At 54.0% G+C, this 16,340-nt stretch overlaps 1 protein-coding gene across 1 annotated transcript in view; it reads right to left on the bottom strand.

Annotated features, from left to right (window-relative positions):
* KLHL25 (kelch like family member 25) overlaps positions 1–15,226 on the bottom strand; it is a 34,343-nt gene extending 19,117 nt beyond the window's left edge. Inside the window, exon 1 of the mRNA XM_059371613.1 lies at positions 15,142–15,226. The gene's annotated coding sequence lies outside the window, so the exon portion shown is untranslated. The remainder of the gene's footprint in view (positions 1–15,141) is intronic.
* Positions 15,227–16,340: the final 1,114 nt, after the last annotated feature.

Genomic DNA, 16,340 nt, shown 5'->3' with positions numbered 1-16,340 from the left:
CTGAGTTACACCGCATCAACAAACACCCCCAAACGTCAGCGGCTTCAGAGGACTGAGGTTTGTCCCTTGCTCATGCCGCACATATCACAGCTCAGTGGTGGCGGGTAGGGGAGTGTGAGAGTGTTCTTGTCATCACTGCCAGCCCTGGGGACCCCGAGGACAGAGTAGCACCGTGTCACCAGTCGGTATGCCAATGGGAAAAGGGAGAGCGCTCTGGAACGTGAGCACTGACAACCCCGTTCTTGGCCTGAAGACATGTAGCCCTTCTGCTCCCATCTCATCGGCCAAAACCAGGCCCCCGGCTGCACTCACCCGTGAGCACCCGAAGCGCACTCCTGCCATCTGCCCCACCATTTCTGTCATCTGTCCACGAGCACAGGAGCTCTGGGATTCAGGGCCAGAACGGTACATCGCAGTTCTCAAGTACTTGCTACACAGTAGGCAGTGTTCTGCGTGCCTTCTGCGCTAACTCGTCCTCCCCCCTGCGGCCCGAGATACACGCACCACCTGGACCTCCCCGGCTGGATCTGGGGCGATGAGTTCCCACCACCCAACATCATGAGGCTGCTTAGGGTGCAGCTCCCTCTCACTTTTTCCCAGGCACCAACAGACAGAGATCTTGGGGCCACAGCCTGGGGTTCCAGCCACCAGACACTCCCTTCTCTGTCTACCCCTTGGAGCCACCCCGTCAACTAGCTTCCGTGCACCCGGGGCAGTGCCAACTTGCAAAGAATGAAGCCTCCGGGCTCCAGGATATCCAATGTGGGTAACGAACTAACTTTTCTCCTGTGCACTGCAAAGGGGCCTCCAGTCTCTAGGGTCATTTTGTGGGTCCTGTTCAGGAGAGGACACCCAGCTGAGCAAGGCCGCCTCGGGGAAAGGATGTGACAGTCTCCCAGGTCTTGCCCAGCTGCTCTAAGACAATGGAAGGATTTTGCCAGCTCCGCAACCACAAGGCTTTGTGTTTTAGGAGAAGCTATCTTGCTCAGGAGAGAAGCAGACCCTCAGGAGGGACCATCTGGGCAGCCTTAGTTCTGGGCAGTCAGCACCCCATTCTCTGCCCAGAGCCCTGTCTTCCCATGGCATGAGTTCCACAGATCAAATGAGACAGGCCAAGAGGCACACACCCAGTCATTTTTACTGAAAAGACGATCTAAGGGTGAAGCCAAAGATACAAAAGACACAAATCCCCCAGAATTACAACCCCTGAACGCAGGCATTTTCCTGAGGGTAAGGGGATAGGGTGGTTATCGCTGAGGACACTGCCCTAAGGGGTGAAAATTAGTTCTTGGGGGATGAAAATCCTGGGTGTGCACTTTTCTCTTTTCTTTTTTCTTTTTTTTTTTTTTTTTAAGATTTTATTTATTTATTTGACAGAGAGAGATCACAAGTAGGCAGAGAGGCAGGCAGAGAGAGAGAGGGAAGCAGAGAGCTCGATGCGGGACTCGATCCCAGGACCCTGAGATCATGACCTGAGCCGAAGGCAGCGGCTTAACCCATTGAGCCACCCAGGCGCCCCTCTCTTTTCTTTTTTTTAAAATGATTTTATTTATTTGAAAGAGAGAGAGAAAGCATGAGCAGGGGGAGGGTCAGAGGGAGAAGCAGACTCCCGCTGAGCAGGGAGCCCAAGGCGGGGCTCAATTTCAGGACCCCAGGATCATGACCTGAGCTGAAGTCAGACACTCAACTAAGCCACCAGGCGCCCCACTTGTTCTTTTTATGTACAAAGCACAGATACACACACAGCACACTGACTTACAGTATATCTGGTATTAACATTTATGGGAGGAGTAAACAGTTGGGGGAAAAAAGGTCTAAAACGGTTTTGGGGGAAGGTGATAAGGTTAAGAAACACTGCGGAACTGTTTTCACTTTGGCTTATTTTTCCCTTTTATCCCCAAACAGTTTACAGTGTCGCAGTTATGGAACCCTATTTTACATCGTTTTCACCTATTTACATAGTTTCCAAATTCCTATCCTTCCTTCACTATTGAACAAGGTTAATTAAATGCCTGCTGCTTACAGGCGATAGGATCCACAGCCTCTGGCTCCCTTATCAAACAGCCCAGTGTCTCTGTGGTTGCCAAATGTAACTTTCAAGGTCTGTGAAATATACAACGACCATCTGGGTCATTCATCCAGTTTTAAAACTTTTTACCTGAAGAATAACATTTTTGCTTATGTTGAATTGCTGTATCCTCTAGGGATAAAAATCTATGGAGAAGATTCACAGATGCTCGATGTCCTTTTATCCTAGAGGTTCTGTTTACACACGCTTCAACTGCCCCTGCAACAAAGTGCCTTCTTACAGCTAAAGGGGATGGTGGTGTAGATAGCACCAAGTTCATCAGGGCGGGACAGACAGAAGGTACCACATCCCGCTGCCCCTCAGCTCAGCGGGGGCCACCCAGACTGTCTCTGGCCCCCAAAGCTGGGAGTCTGCAAGCCCAGCTGTTCCTCCAGCTGGGAGCAATGCCAATGAAATGGACACCAGTGCTCTAATCAGAGAGGGGACAGAGAACTCCACACTCAAGCTCACCCATCTGTTGAAATAACTTGTTTCCTCTCACTTATCCAGAGTGAGACGGAGAGAAGCAAAGAAGGACAGAGAGAACAGCCCGCTCCAAAGCGAACACTGCACCATGGTCTTGGGTTCCTCCCTCCTCAGAAGGACTGGCCCAGCCCTTGGCAAATGAGGGGGTGGGGGTGGGAACCCGGAGGGAGATGGTCTCTTTTCCTGTCTGGTCCCTTAAAAGATTCTGAGAGCCCCACAGATGGAGCCATTAAAAGCACTCTGGCCTAGATATCATTTTCAATGAGCCACCTGGAGCAACAGTTTTGGAGGGAAATGAATATGCAGACTAGAACTGGGGGAAAAAACCAACAAAAGCACCGAGTAAAGCACTGGCTATTTGCTCATGGTGGGTCTTTCTCCTGGTTCATTCCTCTCCAGGCTGTCAGCGTGAATGTCAAAAAGGTATCAGAATGCTCCTCAATTCCTAATGCCCAATATATAAGCTCTATCTTTTCTCTTCCCACTGAGGGCCAGGAGCAGGGGAGTGTAGCTGGAGAACAACTGAATATCTTTCAAAATGACAAACGCAGGTGCCCTCTGTCCCAGCATTTCCACGCCTGGGAACCTTGCCCTCAGTCCCATTTGCACATGAACTTTTGGCTGCAAGCAAAAGGCTGGAAAAAAACCGCAATATTCATAACTAAGAGTCCTAGTCAAATAAACCTTGGTTCATTCATAGAGTATAACACTACGCAGCCATATATATATATATATATATTTATGCATATATATATATATATAGCAGGTGGCTTTCCACGCTACCATGAAAAGCACTGCAGATGGGAGGCTTTTACGTCTTCTAGAAACCAGACGACCTCTGTACACATGCAGACACGACACATAGCTGTGGGCGTATGCAGAGACTACCTCTGGGAGGCTGTGTAAGAAACCAGCGGACAGTAGTGTCGCTGGTGGGAACAGGGCAGACGCCCACCCCTCTGCACTGAATTCTGTGCCAGGTACAGTATCACTTTTCCAAAACCCTGCATGAAACTTTGTGGCAGCTGCTTTTAAATGCATTCTCTCGCTCAATCCTTAAGCCACTTCTTCAAGGTCCCAGCCATACAGACGGGCCAACTAAGGCCCAGAGAAGATTAAAAAACTGTGCACCCATCTTCAGTGTTCAAAGCTATTCCGCTCCCAAGTCCCTGCTCAAAGAGCACAATGAGGGCTATTTATGAAGACAAAGAACCCTCCCGGCCACAAATGCCACAAACGCTGTGTCCAGCTGAACAGGAGATAGTCCTTTAAATGAAAACCCTTGATTCCTCGAGTACCCCGGTCCCATGGAGCAAACCTGCACCTTCCCTCCTGGTCTTTAGGAAAGAAGGAAGCATGTGCAGGGGTGTCTCCCTGACAGGCTTAGTACCGCCGGAAGGGTGCCCGCTGCTGAGGACAGCGGATGACCTGGAGACAGACATGGGCTTTCTGTCAGGCATCTGCGTCCCCCACCTGCCCCCGCCTGGAGAAGAGCCACCGTTAGTCTGGGCCTCCCCTCGTGCTGCTACTGCCTCGGCCGTGATGTGGGACCTAATTCAGATGCTCAGTCAGTGCCCTTGTTTCCACATTTGTCAAACGGGTGTGAACCTCACCACACCCACCGCAGCAGACTGGGGGGAAATTAAGGCAGAGAGCTGGCCTCAGGGCCCGGCACCCAGCTCCCAGGGGCTCTGGGCAGCACCGTGCACTCAAAATGTTTGTGGTAAAATGTTTTCACTGAAGAATACGAAGAAATCTAGCCTTATAGGAATGGGCTGTCGGAAAAGTAAGGAAACTATAAGAGCCTTCTCAGATAATGTAGGATATTCTTCTCTGATACCTCACCAAGGCCTGCACAGCAGTAGCCTCCTGCAGATTAGGCAATGTAGAACCTGAGCCTGAATCCGTGAACTTTTGTACTCTGTGACATTCCGGTCTCCTGGTCTATCTTGCACCATGCATGCTTTGGTAGCACCATGCATGCTTTGGTAACACCATGCAATGGTCACTCGGAACACATCAGCTCACTAAGCCATGTGCTCGGAGAGATTAGTGAAAAAGGCAAATAATATCTTGGCGTTGCCATGAAAACAGTTTTGACCTTGGGGACCCCTAGAAGAAGCTCTGGGATCCTCCTAACCACACTCTGACAACACCAGGTTAACAGAACTCCCTGACCTTCCACATCAGCCATGTTTTTGTTAAGAACTCAGAGGAAAACTATGGAAGCATGGAGCGGGTGACGGCAAGATGACCTGCCCCTGTGGGTCTTGGCCCCCTCCCCAGCTTGCACGGAGGGGCGGTCACAAGGGCCAGCACTTTCTACCCTGTGGCTGGCCGGCCTCCCCTCATGCCCTGGGCCTGCCCTGATCCTCCTCTCATTACCAGCCGCTTTCTTACCACAGGACCCCCTCATTCTTCCCCAAAATAACAGATCTGGGTACTTTGTACTGGGCAGGACCTCAGACAGCAAACTACAGGGGCCACGCATGGGCTGCTGCCTTTGGGCTTTGCAGCTGATAATTCTTGGTCGCTTGAAATTACAGATGTGTGTATATTTATAGCCAAATACATGGTTGCCGAGAAATCGCAACTCATTCATATATACACTTTTAGCACATTGCTTGGCCACCAAGTTCCATTAAATCTTCCTTCCTGGGTTCCTTGTGTCACCAGTCCTACGCTGGAGACAAGGTGAGGCCTTCCCCACTGCACACTTGGCTGTGAAGGGCCCCTGTCCCCAACGTGTCCCCCTTTCCCCCCAGCAATCTGAGGCCAAATGCTTTGCTCCTGACCACCAGTCTCTCCTGCCCAAAAGCCTTCAGCGAGGTTTGGCCATCAAGCCTTGTTCTCTCTGTCACCCACTCCAGCTTCATCACCCCCCACGGCCCGTCTCCCTGCCACCAAGCACTCAGGCACAGGCTGGCCTTTCCAGCTCCCCCCCGCCCCCCGACCTTTCTGCCCTCAAGTCTCAACTCCTCCCCGAGACCTCACTCACCATCACAGCCCCTCTGGACTTGGCAGCTGGCATGCAGACGGCCCTGCACACACGAGATGCCCAAAAAATTACCCCGATAAGGAATCTGAGCACCTACTATGTGCAGGGCTCCGTGATATGTACTGGGGACATGGCGGTGAGTAAATACACACTTTTGTCTTGTTCCCTGCAGTTAGCGTTCTCATACCCGTTGACTCGTTGCTGTAGCACTGTGGTGCTTCTTGACTGGCACTCTTTATTCCTTTAGGTCATTGTACACTGTGCCCTTATTTTAATTTCCAACTCCTAGAGGACAGGATTCAGTGTCATTTTTGCTGCCTAGAGTATATGCAAAGCTAGTCAATGGCTGAAGGGAAGTGGATTAACCACAACATCCATTGGACTAAGAATCAGAAAGATCCAGACATCCGTCAGACCCACGGAAGGGGTTCCTGGCGTCTGCTGTATTATCTGCAACATGACTGACAGGTTTCATATTTGAATATTTTAAGTGCTAGACGGGAAAGAGAAATCCTCAACCCTCCTGGACGGTGTTCCAGAAATCGCAGGAATCACACAGGAGAGGTCGACTAACGAGACGGCAAGCTCTAAGCTCCAAATCCCAGTTCTGCTGTTTGTACCTGTATGACTGGCCCCAGATACGTACACTCCCTGAGCCTCAGTCTTCTCATTTGGAAAATGGGGGTGAAAATAACGGTCCCTATGTCAAAGTACTGTCGTGGGAATTAAAGGTGAGAATCCAGGGGAAGAGCTTAGTACAATGCAGCACACAAGTCACTCCATTCATGAAAGCTACTGTTGTCACAGCCCTTGGTGGCATAAGCTCCATGGTGGGAACGTGCAAAGATGGCCGGTCCCCCTTCCTCCAGCCTGGCCTTACTCCTGTGACCTACATGGTGCACTTGCCACGTCACCCACGCGGCAAAGGAATCTGCAGATATAATTAATGATGGTGCTAACTGATCAGGTGACCTAGAAACAAAGAGGTTACCTGGGTGGGCCTGGCCTAATCACAGGAGCCCTTTACAGGAGGGTCACAGAAGTGGATGCCACAGATTTGCAGCAGGAGAGGATCTGATATCCTGGTTTTGGGTCTGGAGATGGAGGGGGCCATGTGGCACCAAATGTGGCAGCTTCGAGGAGCTGACATCAGCATCCAGATGACCGCCAGAGTGGATGGGGGACCTCAGTTCTGCAACCACGGGGAACTCAACTGCACCAACAACCTGAATGGCCAGGAAACAGACTCGCCCCCAGGGCCTCAGGGTAAGAGCTCAGTTAATACCTTGACCTTGGACTTCTGGTCCAAGACCCTAAGCAGAGAACCCAGCGCAGCCAGCTCAGGCTTCTGCCCTCCAGCACTATAAGCTAATAAACACATACAGCTGAACCCACTACTTTGGTGGTGATTTGTTATGCAGCAACAGGATCTAACAGAAGCCCAGCTTGGTCGCAAACCACCATGCATATGGGGAAAAGCATACCAAGTGCCTGTTCAAAGGGTCTGGGGAACATTCACACCTTCTGTATCTTTAATCATTTCACAGGTGCTGCTTGAGAGCCGGGACTGTCTGACTCACGTCTACTCTACCACTTAGCAGTGCAGGCATCATACAGAAGGCTCTCGATAATTTCACTGAACATAGTGTCAACTTCCAGGGCACTCGGGAATGGGATTGCTTAGCTGGTTGGCTTCAGTCCCTTGACAACCGGTTAGAAGGGGTCCAGGTGCAATTATCTGGGCAAAACCCGGCATGGGGCTCTTTTTGGCCTAGAGGAGAACTCCAGACACTGCCAGCGGTTAGGAGAAGCTAACTCGGCGACCAGGGTAGGTACGTGTCCACGTGCAAAGTGTCTTGCTTTTTACACACCACCCGACCACGCCGTGGCCCCCGCCTCAGCCTGCGGCAGCCTCTCAGGGCTTGGCTGGCCAACTAAACCCTGACATTTTGCTTGTAATTGTACCTTCCAATAAAAAGTCCTACTTGGAGTGGTAAAAATAGCAGCTGCGACTTCCCGCAGCACAACTACACCAGCCCGTGTCAGGACCTGAAAGGAAACCTGGCGATCTGGTCTCACACTCTTAGCTCCGGGAAACGCCTGCGAGCTGGGCTCAGGCTGGCAGCAGGTGGCACCCAGTGAAGGTAGCCCCTTGTGCCTCTGCCCCCGGGTGAACCACCCTCAAATCAGCTCCCAAGATGCTCCCCTCGCAACTTTCCTGAAAATCCCAACCTTCAGCATCAGGGGATGTCTGAGAAATGCACAAACCTGCCCCCAGCCCCTCTCCTCCTGCTCATTAACTGCAGAACTACAGAGAGGAGAGGCCCCCTATCAAGTCTCTTTGGGGGTCCTGTGGCCCCCTTGTTATCCTCTCCGGTGTCTGTCTATCTCCCTCTCTGGAGCCTTCTGTCCCCAGCATCTGACCTCACCAGGCTGGGCTGGGGGGATGATAGAAGTCTCCAGTAGGGCTTAGGTCTGAGTCATCACCAGGGTGGCAGGGCTCAGGCCAGCTAGATAATACTGCCCCTGGAGTAAAGGGAGCGAGCTGTTAGAGTCCACCCGGGGAATGACAGGAGAGTCAGGCTAAAGTATCCCCAGGCACCAGAATCCTGGTAGTTGTGAATTCCTCCAGTGGCCCAGGACACAGAGCTGCCAGCCCCCCTGAGTCCCCCATCATAGGGCCTGATGCCACCCAGGAATCACACGGGAGTGGTTTTCTGAGGTCCCAGACTCCTCCTTTGCTTCTCTACCAATCTCCAAACCTTTGCTATCCTTCTGTCTCCAAATCAAATACATGGGCCCTTTTGTCGATCTCTTGCTTGTTTTAAAGCCTCCTCTTACAGGAAAACAGACAAGGGCCCCCAAAGTAATTAACATGGGAATCTGTAAAGTTCTAGGAGCCCTGGCCAGCAGAGAAAAAGGGAATCAGCCTGTGATGACCAATGTCCCTTTCAGAGCCTTTTTATGGGAAGGCTAGAGATCTTTCTCAACCCTTCTGGCTCCTTCCTTCATTCCTGCAGGTCAGACAGGGAGAAACTTACCACTTGGCTAGCCCTCTGACATCTCAGGACACGTGAGGGATGCCAGGCAGATGTCCCACCTAAAGCCACCCCAGTCCCTCCCCTAGACACACTGGCTATTCAGAAACACTCGGGTTCACTCACATGTTCTGGGCTTCAAATATCTGGCTCTCGCTAGTAAAACCCATGATGTCTGCAGAACTTTTCAGCATAAAATGAACTTTCAGGAATGTTTCCCATGCGCCACAAGCAACGCACAGTAGCCTGACAGGGGGCAGGGCAGGGACTGAAAGGGCCTCATTTCACAGATGAAGCTGCGCTGGAGGTCAGGAGACCAGTGAGAGGCAGAGCCAGCAACTGCTAAACCTCGACATTCTGGATAAAACAAAGATGGATGAAAACAAAGAGGAAGCCTGTATGAACTGGAATTTTTTTGTTTGTTTGTTTGCTTGTTTTAAAGAAATGATGAGATCTTTACCTACCCACACCTGCACCCCCCATCACAGGAGCTAAAAGTGAAAACGTGGATAATATCAAGAATTATCGAGTATGGGTGAGGATGTGGGTAAATGGGCCCCCAGACACCATCGGTGGCTGAGTGGCCTGCCTGAGTCTTGGGAAAGGCATTTGGCTTTGACAATAAACATTTAAAAATCAGAAATATGCACGATCCAGGACACACTGGACTTTATGGACTGTACGAAGGGGTGGGGAGGTGGTCAGACAGGACCTAATGTTCGGAGAGGCTGAGATGGAAGCCAGTGACTGGCCCACGCGGAGTGTCGTGCAGCTCTAGGATGGACAGGAGTGTCACCACACACTGGGCCACAGAAGCTGTGGACAGAAACACAGAAGAAGGGTGGCCAGAAGGGGGTGCGCCAAACCGCTGACAGATACCAAGGACACAGGGGACTTTCCAGGCCACACTGCATTTTATCTCTCATTGTGCGTTTATAAAGGGAATCTACTGAAGTGTTACCCAAGTTAAAGGAAACAATTAATCAGCTTAAAGGGACGCGTTTTCCTTGGCCCCCCTAGGAATCAGAAGATTACAGTGAGTGCTGGCTGCCACTATCTCTAGCCAGGTCCCCGCCTCGGCCCACGCTGTTCCCAGTCTGTACACTCGCTTGTTCCCTGCCCCGAATGCTCTGCCTCAGATCTTCCCAGGGGTGCCTCTGTCCAGTCTTACAGGTCTCCGCTCAAAGGTCACCGGCCCAGAGAAGCCTTCTTTAGGACCCCTCGGTCACCCACCTTGACCATCCACGTCCAGCAGCCCTAATGGCAGCTCTATTTATTTTGTCTATCTGGCCCCAGTTGAATAGGGGCTCCAGGATGGTGGGGATCTTGCCTTTCTTCTGCTGCATCCCAGAGCCTGGTAGAGAACAGATGGCAAAAAATATTCATTGGACCCATCTGGAATGGAGATGCTAGGGACAGTCTACTTCTTCACCTCTCCAACGGGGAGACTGAGGCAGACTCTTGCCATGCCACTCACTCTTTTAGCAGTATGCCACAACAACTACCTGTCTGCCTCACATATCAGAGACTGACCTTCCAAGAAACGACTCTCTTTGAACCTGACTTCTTTTTCCTAGTTTCTAGTCCAGGATGAGCCACTCAGAAGGTGCCAAACGAAGGCTTGCTGCATGAATGGAACTGTATGGTTCCCCCCCACCCTTTTCAAAGCTGTGAACAACAGAGGCTGCAAAGGTTAAGGGACTTGCTGCCCAGGGTCTCACAAATCTGGTAGCACACAACAGAACTCAAACTCTGGATGCTGGATGTAATGACTTTCTAGAAAAAGAACTCCTGTGTCTCTTGGCCCTCGCTCCTGCCCAGACAAATCTGGCCTGGCCACCTGTAAACCTGGCAGGCAGCTCATCCTAGAATTGGGTGAGCAAGACTCCTCTTAGCGTAATTAGGAAATTAATTCCATTCAGCCTAGATTGAGCTGTGGTCAGCCTCTCCTTGGGGAGCCCAACAAGAACAGGTAGAAAATAAACAAGGCTTTTTGTTTCCATCCTATCCCTGCCTCCTACTCCGGTGGATTGGCTGACGGCAGAAGGTATCTTCTTGGCAGGCAGAAGTGGGTGGGAAATGACACCCAAGGAGAACGTGGTCCTCCCTCTGGCAACAGAGATGCGGTTCTCCCACGGCCCAGCTCAGCCCCCGCCTTCTTGCGGGAAGAGCAATCCAACTGGTCTTGCAGGCGCCTCCTTGGCAAAGTCTGATGTGTAGGAGCCTCGCGTCCTCCTCCTGTCCCCCTAGGCTCACTCACGATCCCTACCAATCTTGGGAGATCTGTGCCCATCTCTCTTCCTGGAAGTGGCCCCAGGGACACCTATGGCCTAGATCCCAACCCATCCATTTTGGGATTGGGACAGAGGTGTCAGCCTAAGTGCTCCCACACCTGTTGCCCAGGCCCCTGCCTGGGACCAGCCAGAGCAACCTTGGGAAGTAAGCCATGCATCTGCCACCTTCCTCTGGGCCCAGATTTTTTCTTCTTTGACCCAGTCCTCTCGCGTCACTAGCCCCTCATCCATGGGCACCAGTACCTTTACACCTAGGCCCTGGACTCCAAGGCAGCGGACAGAGGCAGGGAGCCAAGGGAGGCCTGGGAAACTGGGAAAGTCTGACTCAGTTTCCACTCACCAAGAAAGGAAAGAAAATTGAGGAGCTTGCCTACTATATACCCTTCTAGTTCTCCAGGAGGAAAAATTAGGGCCCAGAGAGGGAAAGCAACCTGCCCAGAGCCCCATAGCACACAGCAGAGGCAGAGCAGGAAGTCTAGACTCCTGATTTCTAATCTGCCCCACCACACTCCACTGGCTGCTATCTCTTCCTGCCCCAGACGCTAGGCAAGTAACTCAAGCCTATAAAATTACATGACATCAGAGGCTGTAAGAACTTCTGGGATTTTACAGCAAAACACCTAACAGAAGCATTGCACCGAAGAGCATCCACACATGTTCAAGAAGACAAGCTGAGGCCCATAGAGAGGTAAGGGGACCTACATGAAATCACACACACAGAGGCACAGGAGGACTCTCAGCTCCCTACTGAAGCATTCATTCTGAAACAGGCTCCAGGAGTTCCAACTGTCGTAGGATGGGGAAGAGGTGGAGTTGGTCTTGAACCTCAGTCCCATTACAACAGTGCGGCCGGACAGCCTGGTCCAGCCTTGTATACACCCCAGGGGTGCCAGAGACCACGGTGAGGAAATAGGGTGAGATTTCCCAATGAAACTGGGTTTCTCACTACTGACCCAGTGTTTTGAAGAACAGGTCAATGAGCCATATATGCCTACCTTTGTTCCTCCAAAAGGCATGGCCGGGGCTCAGAAGGAAAGGCTCAGCTGTGAGAAAGAACAGAGTCTCCTGGCACCAGAGGGAGGGGGAAAGGGTGGGTGGAGGTGGCTGGGGCCCAAGAGATCACAGATACACAAGCAGCATCTGAATCCAAGTCTGGTTCTTGAGCCCGAGCTGTTTTCCCCAGCCTTGCGCAGAAGAGACTGAACAGGAAGCCCGCCCATCTCTGAGCTCTCTCTCTGCTCCCACCATCCCCATCCCCACAGCCCGGGGACCTGGAGTCAGCATCACCTGCAGGTGACAGGTACCAGCTTTCCCGACCTTTTGACTGGGACAGGGGCATTGGTGCTCAGAGGCCAGGTGGTCCAGGAACAAGGCTGGGACCTGCTGTGAAGGCTGCAGTGCAGTGTGGTGCGGGGGTGTGGGGGGAGTGAGGGGGGTGGGGGGGTTGGGGGGAGGGGCAGGCAGACCCAGATTACAGAGGGGAAGGCCCTGCTGGGATGAGGTGAGTAAAAGCTGTGGATGCACACATACTGCCCCCACCCCCTGCCCCCAAGCTGTCCCAACTAAGTGTTTTCTGGCTGGGAAAATGCTTCAATAGCTCTGGCTGCCGGAGGCAATTCAATTATGAAATTTACCACATTAGATGAAAACCAGCATCTCAACCAGCCAATTCATTTGCGTCTGGCCACTCTGTTTCCTCCTGCAGGTTCTGTCCACCCCTCCCTGGCCAGGCCACATTCACACTGCAGGCTGGTCCGGATGGACGCAGGCTCAGACGACGGGCTGGTCTTCGGGGCTGGTGGGGTGGCTTTTCCCAGGACCCCCTGAGCAGAGAGGCTGAGCCAGGCTGGAGAAGGCATCCATCTTCCTGGAGACTCCCGGGGCCGCTGACTCCACAGTCTCAGATGAACCCCCCCTCTCTCACCTCCCATTTGCATTCTCCCAGACCTGCACCTGCCTTGAACTTGCAAGGCACTGGCTTCTGGGAGAAGTGCAGGTGGGTGGTGGGAGAAGGCCACCGCCTCAGGGCTCTGCCATGCCCTTCTCATCTTTACTTTGCCCAGGCATCATCGCTTCAAAAAGCCTTTGCCACCCGTTCCCCTCAGCTCCCCTTGCTGCCTCTATCACTGCGAGGGGTGGGGGGGTACTGTGCGCACACCTGTGTGCCCATGTGCCAAGGCCCCACTCTGCGGGCCAGCACACCCTTGTCTAGGAGCTCCCAGAGTACAGAGCCCTGATCAAGGCCCTCCCCACGTAGACTCAATTAGTCAATTAACAAATGAATAAACAAACCGCTCACTGAATACTACTCCCTCCCCAGCCCCCTGGAGCAACAGCTTGGTAGAAGGGAAGAAGCCAGCCCACTTTTGCTGCAGACCTCCAAGTCCCAGGCCTGGGTCATCTTCCCTGGCCTCCTGCTCTCCTCTGCCCACACTGGATGCCCAGAGGTTTGAGAGGCTTTTAGGGAGGAAGGGGCTGCAGAGGCTGCCTCAGACGCTGAGTGTGCAGCTCCCCTGCAGCCCCTCTCTCTGCACCACAAACATAAATCCAGCTGCAGCCCCAGCCCCAGGATGAAGGTTTCTACCATTTCTCTCTACCTCCTTCTAGCAACCTCCCTGGAGTCACTTCCTGGCAAACGGAATGACTCAAGACCAAGAGGGCTGCCGGGCCCAGAAGACTGACTGACTCCATCACCCTCCTCAGGTACAGCTTGGGAACCCCAGGACCACTGGTCTCAGAAGGATACCAAGTCTGTCCAGGGTGGAATGGACCTTGTGTCCTACTCCCCACTTGCCCCCAACCCCCAAATGCGAGTCTTTAACAATAGTCCCTCGGAATCCTAACAGCACACCCGGGCCCACTGAGCATCAGTCCCACCTATGAGGGGGGAGACAGAAGTCAAGGGTCCCAAAGGGCCTGATGCCACATCACTGTCCCCGTAGTCTGGTGTATGATAAGAACGGGGTTGAGGGCGTTGGTTGGTTCCTGCCTCCCCCCTACTCCCCCCACACCCCGTGGCACGGCAACTTCACTCTTCAGATGGCCAGAGTGGAGACCAGAAGGCCCAGACACCTGACATTCTCCCTCCTGGCTCACCAGGGACCGCCAAAGCTCCGGGAGCCTTTCTCCTGCTCAAAGCAAGTCAGAAGGACCCAAGAGTGCCCAGCTTAACACTGCAGGGGGCCTGGGTCGCCCTCCACCCCAATCCCTTTGATCGGGTTTTATAAAGACTTTTCTTTGCACAAAGAGGGTGAAAACGCACCTTGGGGACTTCGAAGCGATGGCACAAAAAAACGGACGGTGCCCCTAGGGGTACAGTCTATGAAAGGAAAAGCTTCTCAAGCAACTAGAGGAGGAAAAGAGGGAACCGGGGGGCGTGCCCAAAGGCGGTCCAGGAGCCGGGGCAGGATGCGGGGAAGAGGGCTGCCAGGCTGGAGGAGGCTCCCTCCGGACCTGCCGACCTGCCGGGGGGTGCCACCTCGGTGGGCAGGTGGGGGGACTTCGCAGCGTGTGACCACTGCTCCGCTGCTCACAGCTCTCCACGCGGAGACGAGGGGTCCCGTCAGGCAGGGCGTGGGCGGCCGGGGCCACGGGGACGGGGGACGCTGCCCCGGTTAACTCCCCCAGCCGGCCCTCGCCCCGCACGAGGCAGGCGGCCATCTGGCCCTCGGCGTCCAGGGCGCGGGGACTTCGCCCAGCCCGGGCGCGGAGCCCAGCCACTCACATCCTCACACACAAGCAGCCTCCTCTTTCCAGGATCGATAGTAATTTTTTAAAAAGAGAGTCTGCGGACTCAATGAATCAACCGCTCCCGAGGGAAAGAGTTGTAGCTCCCGCGCGCAACATCCATTTGCAAAACAATTCATTCCCTCGCCGGGAACTCTCCGCCAAGACCCTCGCCGGATCCGCAGGCGCGCGCGGGGCGGGAGCAGGCGCGGGGACCCGAGCCGAGGTGGCCGACGCCAGCCCCCTCCCACCCCACCATGGTCCCCGACTCCAGCCCCCGAGACCCCGCGGCGGTCGGGACGGTCCCGGGCCCCGAGGACGGCGCCGCGGCTGCCGGGGCACGAGGCCCCCACCGCGGGGGCTCCCTCAGCCGGGGGTTCCCACGGCGGGGCGCGCAGGGCCCTGCACCCCCGGCCCCCACCCGGGGGAGGGGGTGACGGTGACAAGTGCCAGCCCGGAGACTGGGGCGCGCGGCTAGACCCGCCCGAGGCCGGCGTCCCCCTCCCAGCCCGGCCCGGCCCCGCCACTCACCGCTCGGGGCGCCGCCGCCCGCCGCGCTCGTCACCCCGGGTCCGCCGCCGCGCTCAGAGGCCCCGCGCGAGGCTCCACAGCCCGGGCCGCCGCCGCCGCCGCCGCCGCCGCCGCCGCCGCCGCCGCCGCCGCTCCCCTCCCCCGGCTCGCCACAGCCGGAGCGCGCCGCCGCTGCGGTACAGCCCGGGCGCCGCCAACAAACTAGTTTCTCAGGCCTTCCCGCCCCGCCTTCCCAGCGAGAAGCCAATCAGAAGCGGCGCCTCTGTGACGGATGGTCGGCCGAACCCGTAGTTCAGCCCGCAGTGGGGGGAAGGGGGTGGGCGCCCGGGCCGCGCCGGCTCCGCGAGGGGGCGGGGCGGGGAGAGGAAAAAGACTTTGACCAGATTCTTAAAGGGACAGGCGCCCGCCCGCCCCCGCGGCCGAAGTTTAGGAACAAAAACCCGCCGGTGTTCTAGAGCTTTCCGAAGGAGAGAACTGTGTGGATTGCAAATGCCTCTTCTGTACGGGGTGTGCAGAACCACGCTTCTACTTGGGAAAGTGTTAGGGAAGCCCTTTTGTTTTATTCTGGGTTTGTTTCAATGTTTGGGGTTTTCTGCAGCCACTAAACCCTATTAAGTACTTGGAATATGTATTTTTCAGGGTTCTTCAGCTCTCCGATCCATAGATTTCTCACTAAGTTCTTATGTAAGCCAGTCTTCAAATATTCATTCGTTCGTTCATTCATTCGTCCATTCGCTAATTCACTCCACAAACGTTTGATTGACGCCTGTGCCATATGCTAATTTCCCAACGGGAGCCAATAATTTTCTACTTCTTGTCTTTTAGTTTTGCATTTCATTCCAGGACCTCAGATTACTGTGTGTCCGACTTCTTCATCGGTAACACGGCGGGTAAAAAGTCCTATTTTCGGGCTTAGAGGACAAGAACTCCTACGACAAGGTTAAGTGTGCAATCAATGTCTTTTTTCTCTTCGACTGAAAATCGAAAATAAGATAGGTTACTTAAGGATACGAAAAGTCCCGGTAAAATATAGAAAGTCCCAAGTGCTATGGGGCAGGGAGAATTCCCAGGAAGCAGAGGTCACACTGTTAGGAGATCTGAGGTTTATGGAGGGGGAGGGGAGCACCCAGAAGGTTTGGAAGAGGGGGTGGGATTTTCTCTGGTGGGAGCTGGGAAGACCTGTCTGGACAAAAGAGACT

The sequence above is a fragment of the Mustela nigripes genome, chromosome 13 (assembly GCF_022355385.1).
Source record: "Mustela nigripes isolate SB6536 chromosome 13, MUSNIG.SB6536, whole genome shotgun sequence".
NCBI lineage: Eukaryota > Metazoa > Chordata > Mammalia > Carnivora > Mustelidae > Mustela > Mustela nigripes.
Note: the sequence above shows the minus strand (reverse complement) of the source record. Positions and strands in the feature narration are given on the sequence as shown.